General features: G+C 35.1%; 1 protein-coding gene and 1 pseudogene across 3 annotated transcripts in view; one reads left to right on the forward strand and one right to left on the reverse strand.

The window, feature by feature from the left end:
- ERBB4 (erb-b2 receptor tyrosine kinase 4) overlaps positions 1–17,041 on the reverse strand; it is a gene marked incomplete at both ends in the record, with an annotated part of 1,145,028 nt that overhangs the window by 934,744 nt on the left and 193,243 nt on the right. The gene's annotated exons all lie outside the window — the stretch shown is intronic.
- Positions 11,630–12,023, forward strand: LOC308621776 (NADH dehydrogenase [ubiquinone] 1 alpha subcomplex assembly factor 4-like; annotated as a pseudogene). Its single transcript has one exon. The product of its transcript is annotated as an NADH dehydrogenase [ubiquinone] 1 alpha subcomplex assembly factor 4-like (transcript).

The following is a 17,041-nucleotide window of genomic DNA, read 5'->3' on the forward strand; positions in this document are numbered from 1 at the left end:
AGGTGATTTTAATTCAAGTGGTCCTTAAAGTACATTTTGAGAAATTAGTCATTTTTGTACGATAGTATATGGCCAAAATACATATCTAACCTTAAAAATATAATTTCAAAGAATTCTTAGAATGGCAGACATTTCTAAATGAAAAGAATTTCAAGAGCATATCCAGTCCAGGTTCATGTTTTACAGATGAGGGAAATAGATCTAAAATGTAAATGTCATGTCTCAAAACACACAGATATAAAGCAGTAAGACTAGGGCTAGAACTTATTCCTCCTTGATCCTACTCAACATTCTTGACCATGAAAAAAATGTTCTCATTTTCTGTGTCAGAACTTAGTATTTTAAAGACTGATTAGTGTTAAAGGACCCAAAATTCTAGTAAATTCACTCTTTTTGCTAGCATGGGAACATGCTACATGGAATTCTGTATCTTCAGATTATCATCAACCCTATTTAAAGAAAAAAAAGATTTTTTTAAATTTTGAATTAAAATCACGACTGAATCACAAATTTTTTTTAAAAAGTGTACTTTTTCTTAAATGTGTATCGTTCCTCACAAGGGTTCAATCTTCCATAACCCACAGATCCATTTATTTACTCTATACTGACCGGTATCTATCTTATTAATGTCTATATTCACTGTTCCACTCTGCCCCATTTTCCTTTAAAATCTCCAGTGAACAGGAATCAAAAATATTTAAAAGGCAGTTGGGCTTTTCCAACATCATTTTCATTTTTTTTTTTTTCTCTTTAGTCTCCTTCTGTGCTTCTCTACGAGGAAAACAAAAAACCCTTGAATAAGGTAACTCATTAAAAAAAAAAGAGCTTTAACAAATATAAGCCACAATATCATTTTAAAATAATGTTCCCCACTTATCTTTCAAAGTCCACATACGAGGAGCTATCCAAGAAAGAGATGTTAGTAAAACTATATGCTTTATTCTCCTCAAGTTAATTAAAATAATGACCAACTTTCAGTGAATACTTAAACTTGATCCAGGTATCCCTAGGCTAAGTCTTTTATTTGTATTATCATTAAATCCTTTGAAGTAGGTATTTTTATTATTCCTAATTTACAAATTCAGTAAACTGAAGCTCAGAAGGAGTACATAAGTTGTCCAAAATCAAGCAACTAGTAAATGGTACAGGCGTCACTCAAATACAGGTCTACATGAAAAAAAGTCTTTATGCCTAAAGTATTCAACAGCCTACCAACAAACCTGCTCAGTTTAGGCTGCATTTTAAAATTGAGGGTATTTAAATTTCTCTGACATAATTGCTGTTGTAATCAGGCATTTCTTTCATTTGCTTGTTTTGCAAAATTAATAGCATAATGTGGAAATAGCATAATGAGGAAAGAACTTCTCCCTACTCTATTGTTTATGAATTTGATTTTTTTTCCTCCTCAAAGGGATTATTTTTAGTTATTTCTTTTCTGAAATAAATGTTTTAAGAAATAAATTGAGTTAGTCTCTATAAAAAGAGACAGAAAAAAGACCCAAAAAATTCAGAAAGGAAAGAAAAACCATACATAACAAGGTATCGTTCTTGTAAATTTGATTTTACCTAGAACATTTTGACAGGGTGGAACAAGACAATAGTTGTTTGGTTTGTGGGAAAACTGAAACTAACTTACTTGATTGGAGTTGAAAAGAGTTGCCTTAAACACAAGTAGACTGTTATTACATTATAATAAGTAAACCTACTGAACAGAAACGTGTTTTTTAAGATTCTACTTTAAATACTTTTTTTTTTTTTTAATCATGCAAGTCTTGCCAGGATATTCCTCTCTGGAAGCTGAAACTTCTGGGCCTCTTACCCACAACAGTACAGAATGGAGAAGGAGAAAGCTGAAGTAAAAGTACACACAGCTTTGCTAGTTGTTGGCATTTTGCCACATGCCAAGGCTAAGCCAAGCCAAGGCAACAAATCCCTGTAGTTTCAGTATTCTCTTTGCATCAGGGTCATGGGATTATAGACATTTCAGACTTATGCAAATGCAATGATTCTAGCTATAATGTCACTGTGATGTCTGTTACATCCAGTACCTCAGGTGTTAAACTCACTACCACTCCAGGAAGTTTATTTTGTGGGACAAGTCTAACTGCTAGAAACTTCTTCCTCTTTTAGGGTCAAAAATCTAGCTACTTGTAATAATTTCTACCTTTTAGTTTCACTTCTGCTTAACCAAACACAAATCTATTTCATTTTTCATACATCAGAGCCTTCAAATGATTAATAGTAACAAAGCAAGAGACTTCCTCCTCTTCAGGCACCTTCCACATTAAACATTCCCTGGCGCTTCAATTCACCTTTCATTTCTTCTGGCTTGTTTTTTTTTTTTTTTTTTTTTTTTTTTAATCACTGTGACTGTCACTTTTGTGTTTGTTTTTCGTCTTGCTTTGTGGTTCATCTTGTTTAATTTAAAATAAGTACTTGCCCAGCTTTCTCAAAATTTCCAAGCAAGTTTAAAATGCAACCTTTCTTAAAAAGATCTCTGTAGCAACCCCAAACACTTAAATCCATGTAAAAATTGAATCTAGCTATAACTGAATATAACATGGCCAATGGTGAAACGACTTAGCATAAGTGGTACGTTACTTGTCACAAGAAGTTGTGAATTTTAAATTCGAAGCACATAAGTACATTTTATCCAATACTTTCAGTTTATGATTGACAAGACTGAAGCTCAAACGCCTATGTTACTGCTCAAGTAATATGCCTCCTGTTTTCTTCCAAAGATTGATTTCCAAGTCAATAAACAGTAAGTTAGAATTTATCTCTTTATGTAAACAATGCCAGTCCTTTTCTCAAGCCACAACATTCAACACATACTTCTCTGTAAGAACACTAAAGAACTACGTGACCAAGATAAATTCATCTGGAGTTGCAAAGCTAAGGGCCAGAACACCATATATTCTCACCTTCTCAAGATCTGTTTAGGAATCCCAGCATCCTCAATGTCCCGTTTAGACAGGTGCATTGGGATTTCCCTCCAATACAGCCCCAAAGCTGTTGTTTCTGCATCCTACAAATACAGCTGAATGTGCTGCATAAGCAAGCTGCATGAATGAGCTGGTCTGAGCAAGTGAAAGTGATGGAGTTGTATACTGAGGTGAGGGGGGCAGTTAGGGATTAGGATTCAGCTGTATGGGATGAAGAAAGCCTGGTATCTCCTGATTGGGTAACTCTGCCTGGCAGATTTCCCAGTCACACATTTCTTTCTTTCTCGTTTCTTTTTTTCTCCTGTGGCTGTCAGGAATTAGCCTACCAAATTCCTTACCAACTGTCTCAGGGGAATAAAATGCAGTTTCAAGTTTAGACTTTTTTCCCACCCTTAGCAATAGTGAGCCAATATGAAATAGGGCAGTTAGCGAAAACGTACTCGATTCTCCAGTCCCTCACCTCATTTGTTCCTAAAGCTACACAGGGAAGGAAAAAGTAAAATAATTTTTAACAGTAGGATTTTTGCATGGAAAGGACTAAAGGAAAATGTGTCTACATGTCAGAGAAAACAAGATTTAGGCTATAATATCCTGAGTCCCATGAGCTTGAGGGGAAGAAAAGGTAAGAGTCTTTGGGGGTAGTAGTGAGAATAGAGAAAAGGTTTGAGAATTCTACCAAGGAGACAATTATTGGGACACAGAAAACCAGGGTTAAAAACAAGCAAAGAAATCATTAACCTTCTTAGGCCTGATTCTCTTTTCGCTTTGACCTTTTGCCAGCCCTGGGCAGGGGTGGGGGGCTGGGGGTTGCTTTTTAGTCACAGGTAGATGACGATTACCTGCCCTATATAACCTGTGTTGTTGTGGGAATCAAATACAATGATTACCATAAAGTGATGTGAAAATTGTACAGTGCAGTGCCAATACATTACTATAATAATAATAATAATAATAATAATAATAATCTCCAAAATCTTGCTCTGTAACAAAACAAAATAAAATGAAAAACTCATTTTGCTTTTTTTTGTATGTGCATTTGTATTTTTTAAACCCAGATATGAAAGGCAGCAATAGGCCCTGTTACCAGAAGCTATATCAAAAATTCCCATTAGGGCTTCCCTGGTGGCGCAGTGGTTGAGAGTCCGCCTGCCGATGCAGGGGACACGGGTTCGTGCCCCGGTCTGGGAAGATCCCACATACCGCAGAGCGGCTAGGCCCGTGAGCCATGGCTGCTGAGCCTGCGCGTCCGGAGCCTGTGCTCTGCAAGGGGAGAGGCCACAACAGTGAGAGGCCCGCCTACCGCAAAAAAAAAAAAAAAAAAAAAAAATTCCCATTATAGAATTTTAATATGAGATAATTAGAATATAATATAGACTGATACGGTAATCCACGTTTCATAAAGTCTGTGGGCTACTACAAGCATGTGCTCTTTTACTGATACTATGCATGTGCTATTTTATCACAATGTTTTGTTTCACTATTGTATGATTTGACATATTAAGGCCTTGTGTTTGAAGTAAACAGCCACTAAATTAATTAATAGATTAATTGAGGAGCTACAAATTAAGGTAATAAAGTCAACCAAACGCCTACCAAATAAATCTGTCTCTATAGAAGTTGATAAGGGCTTCACTTATCAGAATCTAATGAAATTTAAGGTACTGAACTGCTTATAGGACAGAATTTAGAATAAAAACAACAAAAGTTGTGTTCTTGCTAACAGCTCGGCTTAAATTTCAGAATCTTTCAAGCATAATAAGGTATTAGAAATGCCTTTGGAATTATTCACAGTAAATTAGATTTGTTGGTGGTATCATTCATAGAATACCAACCAAGAAATCTATTCTTCATCACTTCTCTAAAATGCTAATAGTCAGCTGACTTTGTACTTGTTATAAAAATAGATACAAATATGGAGTTCTGCCTTCTTGTGATTGACAGTTGAAATATAATGCAATTTTTTATTGAAGTATATTCGATGTACAGTATTATATAACTAATAGGTGTACAATATAGTGATTCACAGTTTTTAAAGGTTATACTTCCTTCGTAGTTATTATAAAACATTGACTATATTCCCTGTGTTGTACAATATATCCTTGTAACTTTTTTTTAACATCCTTATTGGAGTATAATTGCTTTAAAATGGTGTGTTAGTTTCTGCTTTATAACAAAGTGAATCAGCTATACATATACATATACCCCCATATTTCTTCCCTCTTGCATCTCCCTCTCACCCTCCCTATCCCACCCCTCTAGGTGGTCACAAAGCACCAAGCTGATCTCCCTGTGCTATGCGTCTGCTTCCCACTAGCTATCAGTTTTGTGGATTATTTTATATCTAAGAGTTTTTACCTCTTAATCCCCTTCCCCTATATTACCCTTCCCCTCTTCCCTCTCCCTACTGGAGGGAATTATGTTAATTGAAATGTCAGACAGAGAAAGATAAATACTGTATGATATCACTTATATGTGGCATCTAAAAGATACAACAAACTAGTAAATATAATAATATGATATTTTTGTACAATGCTAGTTTATAAGTGCCCCAGAATAGATTCAACATTTATGGTCCTCCTTTCCATTTAGGAGGCATTATCTAAGATAACTCTGGGCTTTGAAACTTGAGCTCTTATACTTAATGTAAAGTGCTAGAATATACCTCTAAAATGATAGCTAACATTTTGTGATGAGGCAGGAACTGAAGAATGGACTGGTTTAGAATCAGGCAGAACTGACTTGTGGTCTAGATTTGTGACTTTGGGCAAATAATCTCACCAATCTGAGTTCCCTTTTCCTTATATGCATAACAGGGATAGTAGATTCTTATACAGTGTTAATGTGAGGATTACCTGTGACAACATAGGAAAGGCATCTAGCATAATTTCAGTGACCTTGTCTTCCTCTTAAAATCCATATATCCTAATAAACTAACACACACACACACACACACACACACACCATTTTAAAAACATCTTTTCAAAGTGCTTATTAAGTGCCTTCTAGAATATCTAATCTTCAACCAGCTCAACAGATACATTAATGCATATACATTTTAGAACTCATATCACATTCACTGCATGCCAGTTAACCATCAGGAAAGAGTTTATTAGATGAAAATAAGTCTGTTGTAAAAGATTTCCTTGTAATTACTTCACTGCCATTATCCTGGCCACACGTTTATGGAGCTTTTCAAATTAATATGCTTAGATTACTGAGCAAGTAATCAAGCAGTGGGATTCTATGAGGAACTCAATTACTAAAGAAAATGATCACTCAAGCATTTGAGAAGTCAGGGCTACATCTAATTTTGAATAGTGGATCATTATTGACATTATGGAAGCATTCAGTACAAACACTTGGACATGTAGCACTAGAAAGGGTATCACTTTCTATACATGTGGTAAACTGAACAAGCTGCTTGCTAACATCTCTGTTAAATGTTATTCTGCCTTGCTGAAAAAAAATATCAACCTTGAAATCAGTACTTAAAAAAAATAGGGAGCTGATTGCTTGATTGAATAAAAATTGGATTGTTAACTCACATTTAAAATAAACAATTCTAATTTTTCTACTTGAGATAGAGTAATCTTTTATAGCCTAGAAATATTTATCCAATGAACACAAGTGTAAGAATTGCTTTCTACATATTTCCATATTAGAAACTACTTAAATACTTTCATTATTGCATTTTAATCATTCCACCACCAAAAGGCCCTCTTTTGACTAAATGATTATATATAGATCCATGTGCTGTGTTTTTACTCATTTAATAATTTTAATCATACTTTTATTTTCTCCAAATTAGGCATCATCCAGATGCTTTTGATGAAAATTATTTTTCTAATTCTGATTTTTATCTAAGAGTTAAAGCAAAGACTATTTTAAGAACTTTGCTATAGTGTCTTTTAAAAAGCATCTGAATGAGGAAAGGTAGTGTAGGAAATGGGTTGAGACTGTTATGTTTATTGTTCTTTCTCTGCTCTCTACCAAGGCAAGCAGTAAAGAAAAATCATTCAGTAGTGAGTGATAATTCCTAATAAACCTAGTAGTCATCAGCTGTGTGGCCTTGGGGAACTTACTTCACCACTCAAAGTGTAATAGTATAGCATGATGATGATGATGATGGTGATGATGATGATGATATTGATGATGATAATAATGATAATGTAGGCAATGCTAGCCTACCAGAAACATCATTAGCATAAAATAAGGCAGTTTTTATAAGGTAAAAGTGTTGTGAGAGATTATCATGATTATTCTGAGCATCATTTTTTTGGAGCATTAATTTTTTTTTTTTTTTTTTTTTTTTTTTGCGTTACGTGGGCCTCTCACTGCCGTGGCCTCTCCCATTGCGGAGCACAGGCTCCGGACGTGCAGGCTCAGCGGCCACGGCTCATGGGCCCATCCACTCCGTGGCATGTGGGATCTTCCCGGACTGGGGCACGAACCCATGTCCCTTGCATCAGCAGGTGGACTCTCAACCACTGTGCCACCAGGGAAGCCCAGAGCATTAATTAATTTTTAGTCATGTACCACATAGAAAATATACTGAAAGATTTTCTCCCTTTCCCCAGCAAAACGAATATATGCACAGATTTTTTAAATGTCAGTAAAATTTCAGGAAACCATTGCCTTTCTTAGGCCTATTCATTGACTACCCTGTTTAAGGTCCCCATTGTGGTAGAAGTCCTTGGTTGCCTGGTCAGGAGTCAACCCCTCACATACCTCACACCTGACTTCTACCTTCATCACAAAATTCTGAAATGTTCAAGTATGTATTAACCCATATGAATCTCCAGAATGACCTAAGCCTAAAAGCGTATGACACTCCTCAGTGAATTAGTGAATTGTTACATTTTTCCCTCTCCTGTTGGACATGAAAAAGAAGTATGTTTCCATAGTTGCTTTTGGCAGCTGTCTCACGAGGACAAGGGTAACCAGACCTAAGATGAAGCCAGCACTGTGAATGGCAGATAATACTGTTAAGCCTGTGGAAAAATAACCTGCTGTACTCTGAACTTCCTGTTATAGCAAATAATAAACTTTACTTACACATCCCTGAAGTCTCAGTTCAGATATCATTTGCTTGGTGATGATGTCTCAGACTAAACCAAACATGACTAGTCCATCAGGCCCTCACTCTCAAAACATCTAATGTACATAGAGCTTTATCATTTAACTCAATCGTAGTGATTAACATCAGTATGATAAGAAAAACCTGAACAGCTTAAGGGCAGAGAATTTTTTTTCCTTTGTTTGATTCATTATATTATTGCATTCACGGAACTGTCTCTGCCACATAATAGGCACTGTACATTTTTTGTGTGAATTAATGAACACCAGAATACAGTTTTAAAAGACATGAATGGAAAAAGAGTAGGTGGATCCTGCTTACATTTTTCTGAATCCTATAACTAGAATTTTAGTACAAACTCTATTTCCTTGCTATGAGAAGATAAGTATAGAATTCTTCATAAAAGAGCAATAGCAAATAATGTTTATATCAGGTTTTCTGAGGTAATATTAGTTATTTGCATGTGATGGGATGAGGAGTATTGCATTCATTTTTACAAAATTCTGGAAGATGATCTTTGACAACTTGAGGAGGTGTCCAATCTTTAACATTCAGTCATGGCTCAGAAATTCTTTTTCCCTCTGAAATTCTGGTATAACATTCATCCAGAAAAGTATGCAAATAATAATTGTACAGCTTAATGAATAAACACAGAGTGACCACACCTATGTAACCACTACCAATCTAAAAAGCAAAATTGTACTAGCACACCAAAAGCCCATCTTAGGCCCCAATCTTTAGAATAATGTAATAACATCTGCAGCGCTTAGACCAATTTAGTTCCAAAATTACTGAAAGTAAATAATGAATGATTCATGAATAGCTATTTCATGTTAAAAACTTTATTCACTTTGGAAGGAGACATGTTAATCATTCTTAATGTACTTTCTCCTGTTTAATCCCTTCGAGCCCTTAACCTGTAGTGATTCTTGGTAGAGTAAATGAATCTAAAGATAGTTCATAAAAAGAGATTTGTAGATTTTACATCTGGAAAACAATCTTATATGGACTATATTTAAAATTTGTCGCTGATCTATTTGTCTTGCTCATTCTTATAGTTGATGAATTCTCTCTCTGAAAGGTGAAGGAAAAAAAAAAACCTTTCCTTTTAGAAGGATAAAACTGAAGGAAATGAGAAACCTAACAATAAAAAAAAAAAGATTAAGTCATTCAGAAATTGGTTAATTCATTGCCTGACAATTATAACAGAAATGCTTTAAATCTGAAAGCCATCAACCCCTGACTCTGTTTTTCTCTTCAACTTAATTAGAAGAAAATAAAACACAAATGTATTCTTGTTTAGCTGGAACTTTGGGGAAATATGTAGGAAGTTATAGGCAATAGAGTACCAGCTGCTTCTTTGTTGCTAAGTTTATCAGAGAGTTAGCAGCAAATGTGTTTTTATAATTTATCATTCCTGTGTATTAAAGTTCTATGACTAGCTGCTTAGGAGAGGTAGTAGGCAAAAGCCATGTTACCAAAACTGAGTTAAAATGCAGCACAGAGATAAAAGTGTGAAACAAAGTATCATCAGTAACTAAAAGCACACATTTCTTTGGGAGATAGATATTGACAAATATTTATAAGAAATATTTTCCAAATAAAATTGTCCATGATCTCATCAGCCTAATTATCTGGCAATAATGACATGCCAGATGAAGAGTTCTGGCTGTATATCTTACACAAGGTGATAAATAAGAGTCTCTGATAGACTTTTGGAGAGAATAGAAGAACTGAAAGCTTTTAAATGTTAATATCTTACTGGCTTTACCTATGATAATATAAACCAGGGACTATGGACCCCAAATTAGGATGTTTTTAGTATCCAAAGTAGTTGCTTGTATGAATTTTATGACAAATACTGATGAAGAAATATGTCTATAAAATATTTCAAGTCAAAAAGCAAAAGTTTATATGTAAACTACATATACATAGTATGTATACTATGAGTCTTACTTTTAAATCATATTTATCATCTTGCATTGGTATTAAGATCACTGTTATCTTTATCTGACAAATCATTCTGAAATATAATACATTTTAAAGCTAAAGGAGGGTTCTAAAGTCCTTTGTCTTCAAGCATACAAAAGTTTTATAACACACATCAAAAATATGCTCATTGGATATAATAATTTAAATGTTTTCTTTCTCCTGACCAAATATTTGGTGAATTGCTTACAATGATTAAGTGATTAGGCTCCTTAACTTAAAAAAAAAAAAAAGTACTTCCATATGTTGTCACAAAAACTCTTTAAAACATTCTTGTGTCACTAAAGGAGACAGAATGTCTGAGATTACACTGACTTTTTTTATTTTGGGATCTCCGGAGTAATGATGTTTTACATGACCAAAGACATCTCCAGAGCCTCTATAGCCATCTGATCTTTGATTTTTACCCCTTCCCAAAGTTGGCTGCAGACATCCTCAAGACACAGATGCATCTGTTCTTTCATCCATTCTTTTAGTTAGTGTTTATTAAGAAACCACCATGTTTAAGATTGACATTTCCAATCCAAAAGAATTGGTGTGTGTGTGCATGTGCATGTGCATGTGCGTGTGTGTGTGTGTTGGGATATGTTTGGCCGAGAAGACAGAAAGATTCACAGGTTTTAAGACTCCAAAGAGAGAAATGAAGGAATTCTAATAGCTATGACTCAAACAAGTTCCTAGTAAGTCCCATGCTAAATAAAACAACTATTCATTGGGTGTTAATAGCTTTGGTACTTTCTAGTAGAAAAGCAGAAATTAAGTAATTTGCCCATGGGTACACAGTTTCTTATTTATGAACAATAATGCCACCTGATTCATGGAGTTTGGGAGAAAATTAAATGAGTTAATACATGTAAAGTATAGTACCAGCTAAATTGATAAGTACTCATTAAATAACAGCTACTATTATTGTTATTACCATGCTGGGTACTATTCTAAGTACTTTAAGTACATTATTTAATTTGATCTTCACAACAGCCTCATGTGGTAGATAACATCCTTCCCTTTTTATAATTAGTAAACTATGAATTAGAAAAGTTAAGTAACTTGTCCAATGACATACAACTAATATGTGTTGAAAATACAATTTGAACTGAGACAATCCAAGGTTCATGCTCTTAAAAACTATGTTACGGATTCAGAAACTAAAGAGACTCTTGGAGAATAAAGCAGAGTCTAACAGGAAAATAACTCAGACCCAGTATTCAAGGAAGCTCCAGATTCACACGTTTTGCTTGATCTTCTGGACTTGAACTCCCTGGGAGTCCAAAACCAGATCAAAGACACATCATCAGTTCTACAGAGGCAGAAAAAAGTAAAACTTAAGTGGCTTTGGGGGTAGGAAAAGGGACTGTCTGCAGTTGGGCACAAGGGACCTATTTAGGGAAAATATTCTAAAATTCCTCTGTAAGGCTTTTTTTGGGGGTGGGTGGGAGGGAATGTTCTAAAATTGGGTTAATTTTAGATGATGTTAATTCCACACAACTCAGTAAATTTACTAAAAATCATTGTATTGTACACTTAAAATGGGTGGTTTTATGGTATGTATATACATTATACCTCAAGAAAGCTATTATTTAAAACAATTTTTTAGCCCAGTGCATCCTGGAGGTTGCCCATGCCAGTGTTTAACCACATGTGTGGTGTGAACTTACGAGAATCATGTTGTGAAGAGATGGGGGCTGCAGTGACTCACGCAATCAGGAATTTCAACCTAGAGAAACGGGCGCAATGGGAAAGCAGCAGGATGAAGCCCTTCCCCGCTCCCAGGCACCCCTCTACCAAGAACCTCCTGCAAGAGCAGATGAGCAGCCATCCAGAAATTAAGGGAGAAATTGCTAGAAAAAATGATAAACTGCTGTCATTACTAAAAGATGTGTATGTCGATTCCAAAGATCCCGTGTCTTCTTTGCAGGTAAAGCAAGATGTAAATTCTCTTCTTAAATATTTCATAACTTTTGAAGTAAAAAATCTTACTCCCTGAAGGCAAGAAAGCAATACAATCAAAATGAAGAGAATCTTGAAATTACTTTTCCTTAATGTACTCTATGTCCCCATACCCTGTTTATTTTCTCATTTGTAGCATATTAAATTATATAAATTAAAAAAATAAAATTAAAATAAAATAAATAAAAATTTAAACAAACCAATAAAAGATATAGATATTATGTTTCTGCCCTAATCAACCATGAATCTCCAAGTTGGGCCTAATGAATCGATACTTGTTAACTAAATCTATAATAGTTTTTCACTACTGTGAAATAAATGACCCTAAAAACTAGTGGTGTAAAACAACTTTTTCATTTTATTAATACCACAATACTGTAGGTGAGAAATTTGAGCAGGACTCAAATGGGCTTGCCTTTGTTTCTCTAGTCATTGAGGAAACTCAGTGGTACTTTCCTGGTAGATGAGATGGTCTGGTGGGTCCAAGATGGTTTCAATCACATGGCTGGAGTCTGGGGTTGAATGAGTCAAAGAATAAGACTGCCTCCCAACCAGGGGCACCTCATGTGGCCTTTCCATTTAGCTTAGCATGTCACAAGATAATGGCCTCAAAATAGTCAAACTTCTAACATGGTGGCTCAAAGCTCTTAATGAACACAGTGGAAGCTGCATCAGTTTTATGACCCAGCCTTGGAAGTCATACACTAATACTTGTGGGTATTCTGTCAGGCAAAGCAGTCACAGCCTTCCTAGATTCAAGCCTTCCTAGATTCAAGCCTTCCTAGATTCAAGAATTCACTTCTTGTTGGTGAAGGATAAGCTCAGATTGTAGAGGAACATGTGAGACTGGAGATATTGATATGGTCATTATTTAAAAATACAGTCCATTGTCATAATAGTTTACAACAATAATCACCATTAATAGAGGGTTCAGAAAAGTCTGTTAATTCTTCAAAACTTCAAATGTCTGAAACTTTGAGGATATCACACATTATGATATGTAAAATAGAAGGAATTTGGAGGGTTCATGGTGATATTCCCAAATACCTCAAGAAATTCACACGAGAAACTTGCTTCCTGGAAAAATCCTGAGTTTCAGGCATGATTATACACTTAATTTCCCTTGTGCTTCCTTAAGAAAACAATTCATTTACATAAAAAATTAGTTTAATTTCCTTTTAGTTTGAGATTCTAATACAGTAGCTGAATACAGCTGTAAACTGTCTCCTTATAAAATATTTAATGCTGACTATGGCCATTTTTATTCATGCATTTCCTAGATGGAATATGACATTTGATGACTTTTGCCCAAAATAACCAATTTTAAAATTACAGTCACAAATGCATTACATTTATCCTATGATGTTTTAGTAAACATTTTAGAGCATATGACAGAAACATATTATATTAAAAACTGGTTTAATTTAAAACTCCTTCAGTTTCCTATACATCAACCTCTGAAGTTCCAACCCAGAAACTTTTCAAAAAAGTGAGTTAGGTGAAGGAAATGAAGAGAAAGGGAGGAAAAAATAAACCAAAACCAAACAATTAAACAAAGGGCAGAAAAAGTAGTTTTAATCTCTGGTTTGGCCACTAACAACCTTCCACAAGTCACTTAAGGCCTGCTGGGTTCAGTCCTCATATGCCAATGAGGGGCTGGACTGAATCTATGTGTTTTTGTTGTTGTTGTTGCTTTTGGTGATGGAGGTGTGACTTAAACAATAAAAAGCACTTCCAGAAAAAAATACATTAAAGCTAAACATACATTATCGGAGTTATTCAGGTTGAAAAGTGTGTGAGGTCATCTGGAGATCAACCCACTCAACCTCCCCTAATCACCAGCTCCTCTGCCGCTAACCCCTATACCAGCTACATTTTTTTTTTAATAACTACCATGGAATCCTATCTCTAAAACATAAAATTTGAAAGTCACTAGATTAGATGGTCTCTAAATGATCCTCCTTGAAGAGCAAATACTCTTAGGAACTAGAAGAGTAACTACTGGGTAAATTTTTATATAACAAATGTGATTACCCTAATGGGTAGGACCATGGATATACATGTGTATTCATAAATATGACCTTAACAATAAATGAGTCTATGCATTTGATTTTCCATGTGAATATATCATTTTAGATATATAATAAAAGCAACTACTATCTAGGAGATAGTATCTATCTATCATTAGGTAGTGAGAGAGTACCTAATGAAGTAATAAGTTATCTACCATCTCAAAGCAATCTTAAACACAGTTACCAGTTTCCTTTTTTCACATGAGGAAACATAAGCTTGGGAAGGTTTAGCAACTCACATGGGGTCAACAGCTAGAAAGGGGCAGACACAATATTTGAATGTGGAATGATCTTAAGCCAGAGTATAAGTTTGTTTGTTTTTTCCCCATTGTATCAGTAGGTTTCCTGTCTCTGTGAGTGGTTGCTCCAAGGAGCAAGCGGTTTGGAGCTTTCTCCTGAAGACTGTGTTGGGGCTTAGTCCCTGACACTGAGCTGGGATGGTGTCAAAACTGAGGATCAAGTGCCCCATATTCCAAGGAAATGATGCAGTGGATAGTGCTTGGAGAAAGGAGGAATGGAAAGGTAGTTAGGCTTCAAGTTTCCATCTTGCCTCTCTCTCTCTTCCTTTTTTCCTCCTGATTTTGATGAAAACCCCTATGATTAGAAAATAAATGTGGGGGGAATTATGTACATATTTATACCTAATCACATAAGCTGCCTCTGGTTATGAGCCATCTATAGCCATAACTAATGGTAGACATATGCACAGGAATGTGTGTGTAGGTGTGTGTATTCTTCTCTACCTAGTAGAGAAAGGGTAAGAATCTTTGTACCCCTAGTTTTGCAGGATCCTATATGTGTCTGCTTGTATGTTTTTGCTAATGATCTAGGCTTTCCATGCCTTTAATCTATGAGACTATTTAAAACTAGAAATGACCTTGTATAGTAACTGGTTCAACTTTTCATTGACTCAACCACAGTCACACAACTAGTTCGTATGTGGGCTGAACCTAGAGTTTCTCAACGCTGACATCCTCCAGTTAAGGGAATCTTGCAAACCAAGGCTGTACACACACTAACATGAACATGCTATAGGACAAACTATTAAAGTAAGAAAGCAACTTAGAGAAAACCTATTCCTACTCCTTTATTTTTTAGATTACAAAAGTGTTACCCAGAGAGATGGAAAAATTGTAATATTTTAAAGTAAATAACAGATCCCAATCTAGAGTTTCTATCCATTATATATTGTGGTTAGAGATAATTTTATTAAACTAAATCAAAGTAGTGTGTACCACTGGTGAGATCTTAACCCTCTCTGAGAAATATACATTTTTGAAAACAATTCTCCTTTTATTATTTATAAACTTTCTCGAAGACAGGAATTAATGTTTCATGTGTTTTTTGCCATTTTTGCATAGTGACTTATGTACAGTTAGTGCAAAAGAAGCATTTATTTGACTAATAACAGTCTTAAACTTAATGACAAACACCAGTGCAATACTTAAGCACAAATGAGTTTACATTGTGTTAAAGAACAGCTCCAGAAGACCCACCCGATCATGCATCCTATTGCCTCAGGTCACCCATATATAAATTAGTTTTAAACTACCTAAGACATATTCAAGACAAATTAACTAATAAATGTAAGCATAAATTTGTTTCTTTAGAAGAGACTATTTAAATTGTTCTGAAAATATGCCTCTATAAGCCTGAAGGCAAAAATCATGCCACCACTCGGTCTTTGCTCTTTCAAACCAAATACAGCTTATTCTAAATTTATCTTATCTGTCTTATTTTTTAACTCTATAATTAGTTACTATCATTAATGCCTTCATTATTATTTTATTATTCTTAGACCCTTTCTAAGATTTCTGGCATTATTCCTGTGATCCACACAGAGAAAGATGAAAAGAGTTCAATTTTTCTCTGGGTTGGAATATAAATGGTCTCCTCAGTTCCAAAGATTGGTGATCTTTTTGATCTTGACACTAAGGGGAACAATTTAAAGTTAAAAAATGGGTGAATAAAAAGAATGTCTATTTGGGTTTCTTTGTGATAAGGTCCAAAAGGCAATTTGAATTCTCCCTGCCAAAAATCTCTGGATATATGTAAACCATTGAAAGGCAGGTGGTGATTTTTTTTTTTTTTCCTTCTCAGGGATTCTACAACTAAAGAAGAGGAGGACATAAGTCTAGAAAGAAATGGATATAGAATAGGATACTGATCAGCATGAGATCATGACTCCAGTTTCCTTAGATAAAGAAATTCTAACAATCCCCAGAGATGATTCCTGTTAGGTGATTAAAATACAGACTACACATGTGTATACTTACACACACACTTAAATTTAGTACATCATAGTAAAGTATACTCAAAGTTTGCTCATTCATTCAACAAATAATTTAGTGCCTACCATACACCAGGCTATAACCTGGGAAAATCTGATTAAAATATGTTCTAATTGCTAGATTTTGGAGTACCAGTAGATGATCTTATTCATTTCTTATTCAATCTGAAATTTCTGAATCTGGGTGGCCATAACAAAACCTTCAGTAATAGTTCCAACATTTGTCCATACCATAACATAATCTGGGTAGCTTTAAAAAAATATATTGCTTCTGAGGCCCACCCATACATCTATTTAGTCAGAACTCCAGTTTCAGGGGATGGCAAAGAGGTGGTTGTTTTTGCTGTTGTTTTTAACCCCTTCAGTCATTTTAATGTAGTTTGTTTGTGGACCAGAGCTTTGGAACCACTGGCCCTGGGTTCATCATCTTTATTCCTAACAAGAAACTATCCTTGACTAAGTCAGTTAAGGGCATATTACATAAACCCATTACAATAACTGCTCCAAAGGGACTATTCCTACTCAGATAGTGGTACTGCCATGTCTATTAAAATTACAAGCACACTAGATTGGAGGCTTATTTCAGGGGAGATGCTTCCTTTTTATTTATTATTATTATTATTATTATTATTTTTTTTTTTTTTTTTTGCGGTACGCGGGCCTCTCACTGTTGTGGCCTCTCCCGTTGCAGAGCACAGGCTCCGGACGCGCAGGCTCAGCG

The sequence above is a fragment of the Mesoplodon bidens genome (genome assembly GCF_964165515.1).
Source record: "Mesoplodon bidens genome assembly, chromosome: 8".
Classification (NCBI taxonomy): Eukaryota; Metazoa; Chordata; class Mammalia; order Artiodactyla; family Ziphiidae; genus Mesoplodon; species Mesoplodon bidens.